Raw genomic sequence first — 16,620 nt, forward strand, 5'->3', positions numbered from 1 at the left:
TGGACCAGGCAAAGGCTGGTGGGTGGCTGCAGCATGGAAAGAAAGCTGTATGTGGAGACCAGAGGAAAGCTCTGATCTTGCATTTCCCCCAGTTCATTTTATCACTTGTTTTATAGCCACAGAAATCTGTAGTAGCAACTGAAGCTACTCACTGTGTCCATGATGAATATCGGGCAAGCACATACGTGCTACTCAGCTGGAAAGTTAAAATATACAATTAGGAAATAAGTAGGATGAACCTGGATGAAGAACAAGTGTGTAAGTTGGAATATCAATTTGAGTGATCTTCCAAGAAGACAAGAGAAAAAAATAAAGAGGTAGAAAATAAAACAAAAATTGTAAGTGATCCAGAGGACAGGAGAAAAGCGTCACCATATAGTTAAGGGGGCTTCACAGCAGGCACCAGTGGTAAAGAAACTGCCTGCCAATGCAGGAGACAAAGAGATGCAGGTTCAGTCCCTGAGTGGGGAAGGTCCCCTGGAGGAGGGCATGGCAGCCTACTCCAGTATTCTTTCCTGGAGAATCCCGTGGACAGAGGGGCCTGGCAGGCTACAGTCCATGGGGCTACAAAGAGTCAGATGTGACTGAAGAGACAGTATACATACTTAAGAGGATTCCAGAAAAAATAAAAAACTTAAAAAACATAAAACTAGAGAGAAAGGAATTTGAAAGACTAATAGATATAGATTGTACAGAATTTTGAAAAATAAGTACAGTCTCATTTTGAAAGGATTTGTAGATTACCAGTGAAATAAGGAAAATATTCACACCCACACTACATAGAAACTTTTTTAAGTGGCAAAGTAAAATTTCCAGAAAAAAACGGTACATCATCTGCCCAGAAGTGAGAATCAGATTGACTCTAAAGTTATCGGTAGCAACATCACGTACAAGGCAATAAAGCAATATCTTTAAAAGGATAAAAACATTGAATCTGAAATTGTATGTACAGCTAAAAGTATCAGTCCTAAGTGAGAGAGAAATATGTAAGTCCACAATCGTATCAAATACATACATGTATATAATTCTGCCATTAACACAAGAAGAAACAGTGAAACTGAATTCAATAATAAATATAATAGAACTGAAATGCTTTTCAAAGATCAGTTTTCTCAACAAAACTTACAGGATTAGATGGTTTTACTAGTACATTTCATCAAACTCTCAAACAATAATTATTATTTAAATTTTAAAAACAGAAGTACCAGAAAATAGAGGGGAAAACCCAGCTCCTTTAAAAAGCCTTGAACAATATTAATTCTCTTTTTTATGGAGTTAACTTATGTAAAGCAAATTTCACAAATAATAAGTATATAACTAAAGAACTGATACATAACTATACCTGTACATTTATTTAGTAAAGAATATTTTCTATAGCAGGGAAGACACTCTCTTGTCTACTTTCCCTGCCCACCACTATACTGACCTCTTACCACTAATTTGTTTTTTCTGCAGTTGAGCCATTTGAACAGTGAAAATTTCTTTTGGCCTGCCTTCTCCTGCAAGATAGTATGTCTGTGAAATTCAAATACGTTACTACATTTAGCAGTATTTTTAATTGCTATTATTATAATGCAAGTCTCTATCAGAATTTATTAGTGTTTTCAATACTGAATTATTCTAGTTTTTGGCTATTATAAATAAATCTGATATGAGAGTTGTATAATACGGAAGCAAAAAATGAGTTAATCTCTCTACCAAAACACATATATAAGTATATTCATGTCAGCCACTATTACTCAAAATTGATGAAAGCTTTGTTTAGGAATATACTCAGAAAAGAAACAGCAGGGTTATAGGGTACAGTAGGTGTATAGTTTGCAAATCTCAGCAAGTGATTTTTTAAAGTGGCTTACAAATTTCTACACCTACTGGCAAGCTATTGTTGGGCCATTTATGTTCATTCTATTAGAAATATGTTTTCTTATAAGTGTTCAGCTAATCTTCAACAAGGGTACTATGAACACACAATTAGGAAGCAATTGTCTATTCAATAAATGGTGTTGGTGGGACTTCTCCGGTGGTCCAGTGGTTAATGCAGGGGTACAGGTTCAATCCCTGGTCATGGAGCTAAGATCTCACATGCCTCTAGGCCAAAAAAAAAAAAAAAAAGAAAACAAAAAAACAGAAGCAGCATTGCAATAAATTCAATAAATATTTTTTAAATGGTCCACATCAAAAAAATCTTTTAAAAAATGGTGGTGGTAAAATGATATTCACAAGCAAATGAACAGAACAAGATCCCTTTACTATACATCTATAAATTAACTAAAAATAGATTAAAAGCTCAAATGTATGACCTGAAACTTGATGACTTTTATGACTAAAAATCATAAACTTTTTTTTAGACTTTTGACTAAAAATCCTTGAGGAGAACATGTATATATATATAATGATCATAGACTTTGGCCTTGACCTTATACAATAAATAAATGTATTTTTTTAAACTATATATATATGTACCAAAGCATCATGTTGTATATCTTAAACTTACACAATGCCATATGCTAATTATGTCTCAACAAATGTTGGGGGGAAATTTCTGAAGAAAATAAAACATGAAGATATTTTAGTGAGCCAATTTTTGGTTCTATTCCATTTTCCTATACAATTTCAACATCTTTGTTCCTATATTGTTCTCCTTTAATTACTTATATTTATATTTTGAATCATTAAATAAAACATCAGATTTACAAACCTCTCTTTGTAAAAAGGATAAGGCAAATGCTATATTGTTTTTTAAAAAGCCTCCTCATCTATGACAATTTAAATTGTCTTCTTCCTGATTTTTTTCCTACACAAGGGGCTGTAAACAGACTTTATATGAAAAATGATGAAAAACTGCAGAGTTGTGCATAAGGAGGAAAGAGCTTTATTGGGAGGAGAAAGCTGTGCTTGAGTCAATACGTGTTATTTTAGCCTAAATTGTTAAATCTTTCTGTGTGAAGATGTCAACACAACACAACACAACCATGTAGACTTTATCCTAGTGCGGTTCTTAGGAATTATGAGAGTGAAAAAACATGAACAAATATTGTTCCAGATTTTAAACAAATTATCTTGATAGGATTTTTTTAAAAACTTAGCTTGGAGAATTTTAATATCTGATACTCAGCCAAAAATTAAGCCAATAAAGGCACAAAGGTATTTTGGTTTCCTGTTTACATGCCTCAGAATCAGGAAGTCGATATGACTTTCAATAGCTAATTTCCTTTCAACTGCATTTGCTTGTCATTTTTTTCTCTCTAATGTTTCATAAAGTACTCCCTGACTATCATAGTCCATAATGACCCTTGCCTTTTCTGTCTGGGTTTCATTTCCTCAGTTGGATGAGAAGCAGATTTTTTTTTTTAATTTAAATTTATTTTAATTGGAGGCTAATTACTTTACAATATTGCATTGGTTTTGATTTTAGAACTCATTTTTCTTGTCCAATCCAACACTGGCCACATATTTTGTTTTTGTGTTCTTAGGTGGTTGATGTCTTTTCTGTTCTGGTTGAGAAATGAGGATTTGTGGACCTTGAGAGAAAACATACATTCATGGCAGATGGAGGTGAGGCGTGAAGACTCCTGGAGGTGGTATGTTACAGTCTTGGGAGCTGGCAAAGACTGAACCACATTAACATCTTGCCAGTGGATCTGCACTGGTTGGTCACCCTAGAGAAGTCAGAGTTCAGACCAGGAATTGAGATCATTGTGTGTATGGGGGAGTAGGGGGAGGGAGCAGTGGTGGGACAATGTTCCCTGTGGCAGGGAAAACCTGTCTTTTATTTGGTCTTTTAAGTTAGACATTATTCTGCTGAACAAGACTGGCTCTAGGGCTGCAAAGTCTAAAGAAATTAGTTTCTTCATTTTGTGATTGGATATGTCTCCAACGCTGTGAGAGGCACATTCTGAATATGAGTGATGAAAATCTACCTTCTCACTGGTCTAACCTGATCATCTAGTATTTTTGATTCACTGGAAGTGATGGAAGTAAAGCTCCCTAAGGTTGCCTGCTTCTTTCTAGCAGCTATGGGATGAGGCTTGGCCAATCCCCATCTATGTCTCCATCTCCCATTGTGCCTGAAGCTGTGACATCATCACCTTCATCACCTAGGAGGCGAGAGAGCTGAGGCACAGGATTCCGTGTCCTCAGACCTCGATGGAGGAAGTTGTACCAGAGGCCAGTTTATCCCCAAATGGTGTTCCTTGGCTCTATGCCCTGTTTTCTATGCTCTTTATCTTTTTTCTCTTTGTCATGTTTTCTCCCTTTTTACTTGAGATAGACCAACATGTAAAGAAATGTAAGTGCCACAGTGGGCTTTAGGGCACAGGAAAATTATAGTGAGAGAATGTGTGTATGGAGAGAGGAGAAGTTATATATTATAATGTGGGGAACATGAGGGGAAATATCTACTCTTCTCTAATCTCCAAGGCCTCAATGACCCTGAGCTAAAGATCTTAGAATTACAATCTTCTATGTGATAGAAGTACTTGCAGAACTTGGGTCAGGATCGGGCTAAGCAGTCCATTCCTGATGTACCTGTGAAAGATGAGGAAGTATCTGGGGCCGTGCCTGAGCTTATATAATGCCCAGGTTTAAGGATACAAGGAACCCTGTGGAACTGGGAATATATGATGGAATTTCCAGATGATGTTGTCTGACCCAGCATGCTTTGTCTTAGTCTTGCTCAAATGCAGGTTTACTCTGCACAATATTGTCCATAAGGATAAAGAAAATGATGACATGAAGATAGACGATCTAGGAAGACCAGGTGAGAATCCTTTGCCCTTCACCTTTGGGTTCATATGGCCATAGGCTGGCAGTCTAGTTACTCCCATGGTCCATGTGCTAGACAGCTGAGAACACCAAACTCTGGCCTCAGTGAGACAGCTGCCTCAAGTTCAAAATAAGCTTGTTATTTAGGAGCTCCTGTAGGTGAAAAGATTTCTCTTTTCTCATCTACATTTGGGATGTTCCTCATCTTATCAAGGTTCCCTCTCAAGTGACTCAGTGACTAAGCTACCTTTGTTTGTTTGTTTGTTTTTTATGCTAGACAATGAAAAACAAAGTGCCTCATCTCCAGGCACTTCCTATAAAGTTGTCTTTGTGGTAATAATAAGGGATAAGATAGATCATAATACGAACACACCTGGAAGACTGAAAGTCCATTTTTCTAGGAGACATTCTGACCACCTGTTGACCATAAATCCTGCAGCCTGTGAATGTCAAATGACCTGCCTCTCCAGAAAAGGGTGGTTTCTGTTTAATGGCTCCCTTGTGACATCATTGAAAGATGACATCCAGGATTCTTGGGTTCCCTGAATCCATTATGTCACTCCCTCAATATTAATGTCACATGTCCTACAAATACTCTGACCAGGTTTCCCTCACACAATATTTAAATGCCTAGTCTGTAAAAGGCTATTTAGTTGCTTTGAGGTAACATAAAGTAGGTCACTGTTTTTAATTATCAACAACCAAAATGTCTAGCCCAACACTGCCATTACATAACTTGAGAATATATAATTAGTTTTTGTAGTTGGACATGTTTGGGCTTCCCAGGTGGTGCAGGGTAAAGAATCCACCTGCCAACGCAGGAGACACAGGAGAGGTGGGTTTGATCCTTGGGTTGGGAAGCTCCCCTGAAGAAGGAAATGGCAACTCACTCCAGTACTCTTGCCTGGAAAATTCCATAGACAGATGAGCCTGGCAGGCTACAGTCCATGAGGTCCCAAAGAGTTAGACATGAATGAGCCATACTGAGCACACACACAGTTGGAAAAAATTAAAGTGAATTGCCCCAAACTTCACATGAAGTCACTATAACAGTCATCTGTACAAATGTCTCCACTTCCCCACTACTGCCACTGTCCTTGAGACCTCTGTCTGCCCTTAGAGTCCAAAGTCAGCACACAAAATTCCCTAAGTGATGTCGAATGAGCAGCTTTTTCTGTCAGGGTTCCTTTTCCTTTGCTGAGTGAAGAAATGTCTCTCTCATGGAGGGGTACAGGTTTGTCAGCTAAGGCTCTCTAAGGGACTGAGGAAAGTACAGCTATCTTTTCTGATGTTAGAAAATCTGAGTGGGCTCCTATCTCTCTCATACATCAAGCCTGCCCTTTTCAAGACATTTCTGTCATTTCTGTGTCCTCATAGAGGCTGGGTAGATCTTGTGTTCTGTGGTTACACCCTGCTTCCGCCTCCATTCTCAGTAACTGATGCTGTGCTTTTATGACCATATTTCTCAGACTTGAATATTTGTTTCATGGACTATCCATTGATTTTTGCATCAAATCTGCATGGAAAATCGGTGAGATGCCACAATATGAACATTTTTGTGACATTTCTTACCTTATGATAACCATTGCCTCTAATATACTAGGTTGACCTCCCTTACGAATATATAGTTTCTTGGATTAGATGGGGCAGAAATTAATGCAGCTTTCTTTGCTGCTGCTGCTGCTACTAAGTCACTTCAGTCGCGTCCGACTCTGTGCGACCCCATAGACAGTAGCCCATCAGGCTCCCCCGTCCCTGGGATTCTCTGGGCAAGAACACTGGAGTGGGTTGCCATTGCCTTCTCCAATGCATGAAAGTGAAAAGTGAAAGGGAAGTCGCTCATTCATGTCCCACTCTTCGCGACCTTATGGACTGCAGCCTACCAGGCTCCTCCGTCCATGGGATTTTCCAGGCAAGAGTGCTGGAGTGGGTTGCCATTGCCTTCTCCAGAAGATTTCTTTAGATGCTCATAGAACCTTATGAGAACTGAGGTAGCAAATATCACCTATAGTTAGTTCAGTCGCTCAGTCGTGTCTGACTCTTTGCGACCCCATGAATCGCAGCACGCCAGGCCTCCCTGTCCATCACCAACCCCAGAGTTCACTCAGACTCACGTCCATCGAGTCCGTGATGCCATCCAGCCATCTCATCCTCGGTCGTCCCCTTCTCCTCCTGCCCGGAATCTCTCCCAGCATCAGATTCTTTTCCAATGAGTCAACTCTTCACATGAGGTGTCCAAAGTACTGGAGCTTCAGCTTTAGCATCATTCCTTCCAAAGAAATCCCAGGGTTGATCTCCTTCAGAATGGACTGGTTGGATCTCCTTGCAGTCCAAGGGACTCTCAGGAGTCTTCTCCAACACCACAGTTCAAAAGCTTCAATTCTTCGGCGCTCAGCCTTCTTCACAGTCCAACTCTCACATCCATACACAACCACAGGAAAAACCATAGCCTTGACTAGATGGACCTTTGTTGGCAAAGAAATGTCTCTGCTTTTGAATATGCTATCTAGGTTGGTCATAACTTTTCTTCCAAGGAGTAACCATCTTTTAATTTCATGGCTGCAGTCACCATCTGCAGTGATTTTGGAGCCCAAAAAAATTAAGTCTGACACTGTTTCTACTGTTTCCCCATCTATTTCCCATAAAGTGATGGGACCAGATGCCATGATCTTCGTTTTCTGAATGTTGAGCTTTAAGCCAACTTTTTCACTCTCCTCTTTCACTTTCATCAAGAGGCTTTTTAGTTCCTCTTCACTTTCTGCCATAAGGGTGGTGTCATCTGCATATCTGAGGTTATTGATATTTCTCCCGGCAATCTTGATTCCAGCTTGTATTTCTTCCAGCCCAGCATTTCTCATGATGTACTCTGCATAGAAGTTAAATAAGCAGGGTGACAATATACAGCCTTGAAGCACTCCTTTTCCTATTTGGAACCAGTCTGTTGTTCCATGTCCAGTTCTAACTGTTGCTTCCTGACCTGCATATAGGTTTCTCAAGAGGCAGGTTAGGTGGTCTGGTATTCCCATCTCTTTCAGAATTTTCCACAGTTTCTTGTGATCCACACAGTCAAAGGCTTTGGCATAGTCAATAAAGCAGAAATAGATGTTTTTCTGGAACTCTCTTGCTTTTTCCATGATCCAGCAGATGTTGGCAATTTGATCTCTGGTTCCTCTGCCTTTTCTAAAACCAGCTTGAACATCAGGGAGTTCACGGTTCATGTATTGCTGAAGCCTGGCTTGGAGAATTTTGAGCATTACTTTACTAGCATGTGAGATGAGTGCAATTGTGCGGTAGTATGAGCATTATTTTGCATTGCCTTTCTTTGGGATTGGAATGAAAACTGACATTTTCCAGTCCTGTGGCCACTGCTGAGCTTTCAAAATTTGCTGGCATATTGAATGCAGCACTTTCACAGCATCATCTTTCAGGATTTGAAACAGCTCAACTGGAATTCCATCACCTCCACTAGCTTTGTTCACAGTGATGCTTTCTAAGGCCCACTGACTTCACTTTCCAAGATGTCTGGCTCTAGATTAGTGATCACATCATCATGATTATCTGGGTTGTGAAGATCTTTTTTGTATAGTTCTTCCGTGTATTCTTGCCACCTCTTCTTAATATCTTCTGCTTCTCTTAGGTCCCTACCATTTCTGTCCTTTATTGAGCCCATCTTTGCATGAAATGTTCCCTTGGTATCTCTAATTTTCTTGAAGAGATCTCTAGTCTTTCCCAGTCTGTTGTTTTCCTCTATTTCTTTGCACTGATCGCTGAAGAAGGCTTTCTTATCTCTTCTTGCTATTCTTTGGAACTCTGCATTCAGATGCTTATATCTTTCCTTTTCTCCTTTGCTTTTTGCCTCTCTTCTTTTCACAGCTATTTGTAAGGCTTCCCCAGACAGCCATTTTGCTTTTTTGCATTTCTTTTCCATGGGGATGGTCTTGATCCCTGTCTCCTGTACAATGTCACGAACCTCATTCCATAGTTCATCAGGCACTCTATCTATCAGATCTAGCCCCTTAAATCTATTTCTCACTTCCACTGTATAATCATAAGGAATTTGATTTAGGTCATACCTGAGTGGTCTAGCAGTTTTCCCTACTTTCTTCAATTTAAGTCTGAATTTGGCAATAAGGAGCTCATGATCTGAGCCACAGTCAGCTCCTGGTCTTGTTTTTGTTGACTATATAGAGCTTCTCCATCTTTGGCTGCAAAGAATATAATCAATCTGATTTTGCTATTGACCATCTGGTGAAGTCCATGTGTAGAGTCTTCTCTTGTGTTGTTGGAAGAGGGTGTTTGCTATGACCAGTGCATTTTCTTGGCAAAACTCTATTAATCTTTGCCCTGCTTCATTCCGCACTCCAAGGCCAAATTTGACTGTTACTCCAGGTGTTTCTTGACTTCCTACTTTTGCATTCCAGTCCCCTATAATGAAAAGGACATCTTTTTTGGGTGTTAGTTCTTTTTTTTTTTTTTTAATTTTTAAAATCTTTAATTCTTACATGCATTCCCAAACATGAACCCCCCTCCCACCTCCCTCCCCTCTAAAAGATCTTGTAGGACCTCATAAAACTGTTCAACTTCAGTTTCTTCAGCATTACTGGTTGGGGCATAGACTTGGATAACTGTGATATTGAATGGTTTGCCTTGGAGAAGAACAGAGATCATTCTGTTGTTTTTGAGATTGCATCCAAGTACTGCCATTTTGGACTCTTTTGTTGACCATGATGGCTACTCCATTTCTTCTAAGGGATTCCTGCCCAAAGTAGTAGATGTAATGGTCATCTGAGTTAAATTCACCCATTCCAGTCCATTTTAGTTCGCTGATTCCTAGAATGTCGACGTTCACCCTTGCCATCTCTTGTTTGACCACTTCCAATTTGTCTTGATTAATGGACCTGACATTCCAGGTTCCTATATCAGCTATAATGTCTTTTTTTTTTTTTTTGACATTTTTAATGTAATTTATTTGAAACGCTTCCAGAAAAGTTTAAGGCCATTATACAAATTATTCATTTCATGAAAACATTCATTGACTTTCTTCTCATAGGCCAGTCCTTGACAGATCTCTTTCTCAACATGCTGCCCAAAGTGGCCGATGGCTCCTTCAAAGAATGATTCATTCTTTTCTTTACCATCAAACAACTATTCTTGGCTTTTCTCTGCTTCTGTCTGCAGCAGATTCAGTCAGTCAGTTGGTATATCAATATCAACTTAAGAAAAAAGTAGCTTTAAATAAACTTGTAATAGAAATAAAAATTCACTAAGTTTGAAATCTATAAATACAGAAATATGTTTTACAAGGTAAAACTGATGGCTTCTTTAATTTTTGAAAAATAAGTACTATACCTTGTTTTTACATTGATAAATCTCATTACACAGCTTTCTGAATGCACATGATAGATGTACATACTAAAATGACAACATAGTATTTACTGCTCTCCTTTGTGTAAACTTGAAAGACACAGATTAAAAAAAAAAACTTTTTGGCAATAATTTAGAATCATTACTACTAGTGCTGGTGTGGGTACAATTTTGCACAAGTCATCTTTAACATTTACACTCACACAGAGCTTTTCTGTGTATTCAGTTAACTTTTTTTCAAAGGTCTGGGGCTCACCCTACCTTGTAAATCAAGGCTGGATAAAAAGTTACTCGTTTGGCCAACTGATGCTGATTGATGACGGAGTTAATTAAGTCAGCCTCTGGAGAATGTAATTATGATTCTGATCCCAGCACAAAGCCAGTGATGGCAAATGATGACTCAAAAATGGAGCAGGAAAACCCCAGGCTCTGATCTTTCCCAGAAGGACACTGGACTTTGCTTTTCTTTTTTAATGCTTCCGACACAAGGTCATGATGGAGGACTTCTTCCAAATTCTTCTTCTCACATGTTTCTGTAAACAGAGTCACTGACGCAGCCACAGCCACTGCGTCATCTGTTCATTCGATGCTCTAAAATATGAGTGGGCTGAGGCAGGTGAAACAAAGTGAAGAGGGCCTTTCTGCTATTCCTGCCAGGTTTTCCCAGGCCCAGTGAGTTCTGTTCTGATGTTTTAGGCTAGAAATAACTATCTAAGGCCAGCCAGCATCTATGGCAGAGACCTCCTGAAACAATATACACTTTAGTTCAAGATTCAGAGCTGACAGCCACTTTTGTGCTGATCCTTTTAAGGTCAGACTCTATTTCATGTCCTAGCAAATTATTGCATTAGATTTGTACTGGATGAAATTGTAAGGTTAAGAGAGTGCTTCTTCCTTTGTGAAATTAAACCTTCAGAATCCCCAGGGATGTTTTCCTGCTTTTTGGTTGGATGATATCGGACCAGTTTAACTTGAAACGATTATCTTTCCCGGTTTCCTTCAAATACCATAACCATTACACAGGTAACTTCCTCATGCCCTATTTGCAAGGCCCTTGAAAAGGAATCTATATGAAAGAGCAGATTAGAGGTTATTTTCTATTTTTTTAAATCCAGCAGGACCAGTGAAAATATTGATAACTTGTTCAAGTACATATCCACCCATCCAGACACTTGGGAAAAACAATACAGGGTAACAGTTGCCACAGATTCCAGCTGACACAAGTTGGCAGTTAGAGTACTAGAGACAAAAGAGTACAGACAGAAGAGACTCGGTCAACACGGTCACAAAAGCGTGAAAAAGTGCTTCTCCAAACCGTTCCGCATGTGGAATGCAAACACTGTACAGGTAAGACACAGGGCGACTTCCAGGAAGCACACGCTTCTGTCAGACGTTGCTTTCAACATGCCTGCTGTTCCCACAGGAAGACTCTGTCTGTTCCATGTGCTCACAGTCGAGGCTGACCTCACTCATGTCCATGCTACAATCCGATTCACTGTCTGATTGGTCCATCTGCTCAAGTTTTGTTTCTCCCCGTGGCTCCCTGCTGCCGGTGGCAGGATCTAGGAATGGTCCCTCAGAATCAAGGACCGCAGCCGGCCCCGTGGCACACAGAACTGTTTGTTTGGCTTGGCGAATACAGTTGAGCCACTGCTGCTTGTTAAATGTGTCATTGGCTTGTAATGAGTGGGTCTGACTTTGGGATCCATTTTTGAAACTCACTCTGAAGAAGTTTTTAATTCTCTCATTGTTGCTGAATGCCCCACGGAGGGAGCCGCCCAGCCTCACTTCCCCATCCTGCAAGTCTTCCAGCAGGAGGTCGTTCATGGGGATAGGCTGCTGGTACAGCTGGTAGCAGAGCTACTCATTGTGGGTAACGGCGCAGGTGATAACAAGCACTTCTTGGAAGAGGAAGACATGTAGTTTCACACCCCAGTTGTTCTTCAGTTCACCATGACAACACAGCACCTTTGAGTTGTCAATTAGGGAGTCTTTCTGGCCTTCCTCCAAGTAAAGAAGTCGCTCTTTATAATAGCGGCATTCAGATTCTCCACTCTTGGTGTTGATTTCTGCCACAGTTCCCTGAGTGATGTTTATAGCTTCTTCCAGGTGCTGCTGATCTGGATTATCATTTGGTGTGTGTCTCAAGATTTCTCAAAGAAGCAGAGGGTATTTCACCAGATGGCTTCTTGGAATATCCAGGAAATTCCAGAGATCTAGTTTTCGGCTAAAGAGGGATTCTAAACATTGCTGCAGGAAATCTTGGACTCGGTGATCTTGTTTTTTGTGGTCCAGCAGAGCTTTGGCAGCTACTTGATTGCTGCTGTAGCTGTCGTAGGAGCTCAGACAAGGCAGCCAGCCCACGAGGATGGGACCGACGTGCTCAGTCGAGCCATCAGGCTTGCGGACATTTCGAAGCTGACTAAGGAGGTCTTCATGGAGAGGAATTAAGGAGTCCAGTGTTCCAAAAATTTGATTCAACTCCTGTTCTGTCATTATGGAGAGTTTCAGCATAGGGTCTTGATGGGCCTTTTTTGCCAATTTCAAGTCCTCTGTTAAATCTTCTCCTTGAGAAAGCTCAAAGATCGCCTCCTGCCCTTTTATTTCCTTGGACATGAGCATCTGATTGACGCACACATCAAAGGTCTCACTCCACAGCTTGCTGTCTCTTCGCTTTGTGCTCGAGGGGGCAGCATTCCTGGACCAGGGTCGGGGGCCCAGGAGGTCGGGACGGCTCTCACTGCGGAAGCTGATGGACCGCTGCAGGGTTTGGCTGAAGCGCTTTAACAGCGTGGCCTTCACAGGTGGGATGAGGTTGGCGAGGGATGTGACTCCCTCTGAGATTCCAGGCTTTAGGAGATGGAAACATGGGAAAGTTGTTCTGCCGCTGCCGTTTAGGCCTTTTACAGGCTCTGTTGGGTCCTGTGAGGAAGGTCACGCTTGTCTGAGCCGAAGTCAGCAATGGCTGAACAAGTTTGGCAACAGGCCCCTTTTCCCCTTCGGTGCTTATTAATGTTTGGAGGCAATCATGCTCTGAGGAGCAGACTGTGAGAGATGCTGACAGAAACTCCAAGAAGACACCTTGGAGAGGTGAAGTGCCTTGCTCAAGGTCACAGGGCTGCTGAGCTTGAGACTGAAGGCTAGTGTTTCTGGTCAGGAGGGGTTACTCTCCCTTTTGCTGGGTCTCCAGCTTCTCAGGGGCTTCCAAGGTGGTGCAAGTGGTAAAGAATCCATCAGCCAACACAGGAGATGCAAGAGACACAGGTTTGATTCCTGGGTCAGGACCTGCATCCCCTGGAGGAGGAAATGGCGACTCACTCCAGTATGCTTGCCTGGAGAATCCCATGGACCGAGGAGCCTGGCGGGCTACAGTCCATAGGGTCGCAGAGAGTCAGACACGACTTAGCAACTGAGCATGCACACTGCAGACGCCAGCTGTTCAAGGTCAGCAGTTGAACCTATAATGTCTTTAATTAACAGATTAAAAAGTTGTTGCTTTTGCTGTATAAGGTAAAAAGTTGTGAGCCTTCTGGTGAAGAGTGACTTTCCTATAGCTCACATGGCAACTCCTATTATTAAAAAGTTTGGGATTATGTGCACAGATATTTTAGGAATCGGGACAAGTCACAAGGAAATGGTCAGTCTGTCACTTTGGAATGACAATGACAGTTTTAGAGCTATGCTTTCCTCTCTCCCATTTCTGGTATATTCACCTTGGGAAATAGTCCTTTCTTGTGACAACTTTTCCTCAGACTCTGGGCCAAGAGTCATAAAGTCCTGTCCTGATATTACTTTCTCAGTTGAATGCTTTCTTCTCTGCAGTCACCCTCTGTGTTTTTTCAGTCTTTTAACTTTAGTGAGGGTTTCAGTGGCTAAATCAAAGATTTCTCTTGGTAAATACCACATTGCGCTTAAAAATATGTGGGCTACTTTCAAATATCTTTTGATAACTGATTTCTAACATAATTCCACAGTGATAAGAGAACAGGTTCTGTATGATTTCAATACCTTTAGATCATAAAATTTTTACATCTTGTTTTCTGTCCCTGGATGTGTTTCCAGTATCTCTTAGTTTATAATCTATGGGAACTTGGATAGAATTTATATCCTTCTGTTGTGTGAAAATTGTATAAATCTTAACTATGTTGAATTGTTCATAGTGCTTTTCAGGTCTACTATATCTTTCTATTTCTCTGTATATTCATTCTATTAGCTTTTGAGAGTTTGATATTGAAACTCCAACTAAAAAATCTTAATTTATCTACTTAAAGTTATGTCCTGACAGAATGGTTCTGAGTGTTTGATGATGTACAGAAATTTTTACAGTCTGCATCTCTCCCATCATTCCTGCTCTCTGAAATGGATGTTATCATTATTCTGGGTCACAGGCATCATCAAGCAATTTTCTTCTTGTTTCAGGCTGTCCCCTGGAATCACCAAGGACAGAAGTTCTTGGAGGGAAGGAAGATGAGATGAGAGGAGATCCCCCACTGTTTGTGAGGATAGCAAAAGAGCCCAGGGATTCCGAGACCGAGATCTGTTCCCCTGGACCATCCGTTTGATGAGAGTGGCTAAGGCTGTAAGGAGTCCTGTGACATCATATCAGATGGGAGAGATCTTCAGAGACCCTCATTGCCTGTGTTTATACTGGGGAAAAAAGATAATAAATATTATGAGACTCTCAGAAAAGTTCTGTGCTACCAGGAATTTCTTGTTGAACTTATCCCTTCTTGTACTCAACCACTTTTATTCAACTTAAATCTCAAGCAAATTTCTTGTTTCCAGGTAAAAATCCTAGGTGGATTACTTACGCTATCTTATTCTCCTAAAGCAACATATACAGTAGTTCTTACAGGGGCAGAAAAGCTCGCAGTCCCTGTGAGACTCAGCAGTCACTTCATCCAGAGCACAGCTGAGACTTTTCTCACTCCATCTAAGATGATCACACTGCAAACTTATGTGAACTTTCTGAAATGTTCTGTCCATGTTGCATTTTTTTCTTGTATGACTGATATGCTCCTCACCCATCTGAGCATGGAACACAGTTTCACTGAGATGCAGAGAAGGAATTTCTATAGATTTTCTTTTTCTACCGGAAGCTTTATGACCCCCAGACATTTTTTCATTATTATCAAGTGAAACTAATTTTTTTCTCTCCTCTCCCACATCAGGTTTTCTTTTCATGTAAGTTCCTACACATAATTTTCCTCATCTTTACATATCATGTTTACCTCTCTGTTCTTAACCAAATGCAATATGTTTGCTCTAATGAGTCATTAAGGCATCCACTAGGAATCTCTAGTTGGAAAACCATATAAGGAACTGAAAGAGGGTGGGGACAAGAGGGGTGGAGAGAGACAGAGACAGAGAGACATGGAAGGAGGGAAAGGATGAGGGAGAGGGGGACTAAAGGAAGAGGAGGAGGAGGAAGAGATGGAGGAAGGAGACAGAAAGAGGGAGGAGTTGAAGGGAGAAGAGGAGAGAGATATCTGAACTGAAGACATGGAAAAGGTTGTTCTGAGATGAAAGAAACAAGAGATGTTGTTCATGAGATGAAATAAGTAGAAGTGTTAAAGAAAAATCTGGTGCTGCCTTTCAGAACAGTGAGGTGAGAAATTTCTACATTGAATGGAAAGCTAAAATAGTCTGGAAAAGTACCTTCATTGTCTAATAATTACAATAATTTGTGATAAGGGGTTGCTGAAATCACTTCACTTTGGTGTTTGTAGAACTGTATGGATGTCTATTAAGATGACATTCAAAATGTCTGTGGGATGTCGGTCTTTTCTGTCTGCATCTGTATTTTGGGGGGTGTGTGTCACTTCCTATGTCTGAATATTCTTTCTCTTCATAGGTGCTTCTGCAGTTTCTGGGAACACATTTCTTCTTTTTTATTTTCCATTGTATTTTTATTGTTTTCTTTTAATAAGTTATTTATTAGATTTGATTTATTTTTCTTAATAGCTTGTTTTCTAAAGTTTTAAATCATTTTTGTTTTCTTTATCTCTAGGCCTGTGCATGTCTTTTCTAGTTCTGTTTCCAAAGTTTCTGATAATTTCTTAGAATAATTTCTTTTGGGCTTTCCTCATGAGTCAGTGGTAAAGAACCCATCTGCCAATTTAGGAGACAAAGATTCTTTGCGGGTCCCATGGACTGTAGCCTATCAGGCTCCTCCATCCATGGGATTTTCCAGGCAAGAGTGCTGGAGTGGATTGCCATTTCCTTCTCCAGGGGATCTTCCCAACCCAGGAATCGAACCCAGGTCTCCCTCATTGCAAGCAGACGCTTTACTGTCTGAGCCACCAGGGAAGCCTGATAATTTCTTAGAATAATTTCTTTTGGGCTTTCCTCGTGGGTCAGTGGTAAAGAACCCATCTGCCAATTCAGGAGAGTGGCAACCCACTCTAGCATTCTTGCCTGGGAAATCCTGTAGACAGAAGAGCCTGGTGGGCTACAGTTCATGCAGTCACAAGAGAGTCATACATGACTCAT

At 40.6% G+C, this 16,620-nt stretch overlaps 1 long non-coding RNA gene and 1 pseudogene across 1 annotated transcript in view; both read right to left on the reverse strand.

Annotated features, from left to right (window-relative positions):
• The window catches only part of LOC102184231, a 76,674-nt gene extending 70,324 nt beyond the window's left edge, over nucleotides 1-6,350 (reverse strand). The window contains exon 1 of the long non-coding RNA XR_001918145.1: nucleotides 6,337-6,350. This is a non-coding gene — a long non-coding RNA (antigen WC1.1). The remainder of the gene's footprint in view (nucleotides 1-6,336) is intronic.
• LOC102184411 lies at nucleotides 11,244-13,062 on the reverse strand (annotated as a pseudogene).

Source organism: Capra hircus, chromosome 5 (genome assembly GCF_001704415.2).
Source record: "Capra hircus breed San Clemente chromosome 5, ASM170441v1, whole genome shotgun sequence".
Lineage (NCBI taxonomy): Eukaryota > Metazoa > Chordata > Mammalia > Artiodactyla > Bovidae > Capra > Capra hircus.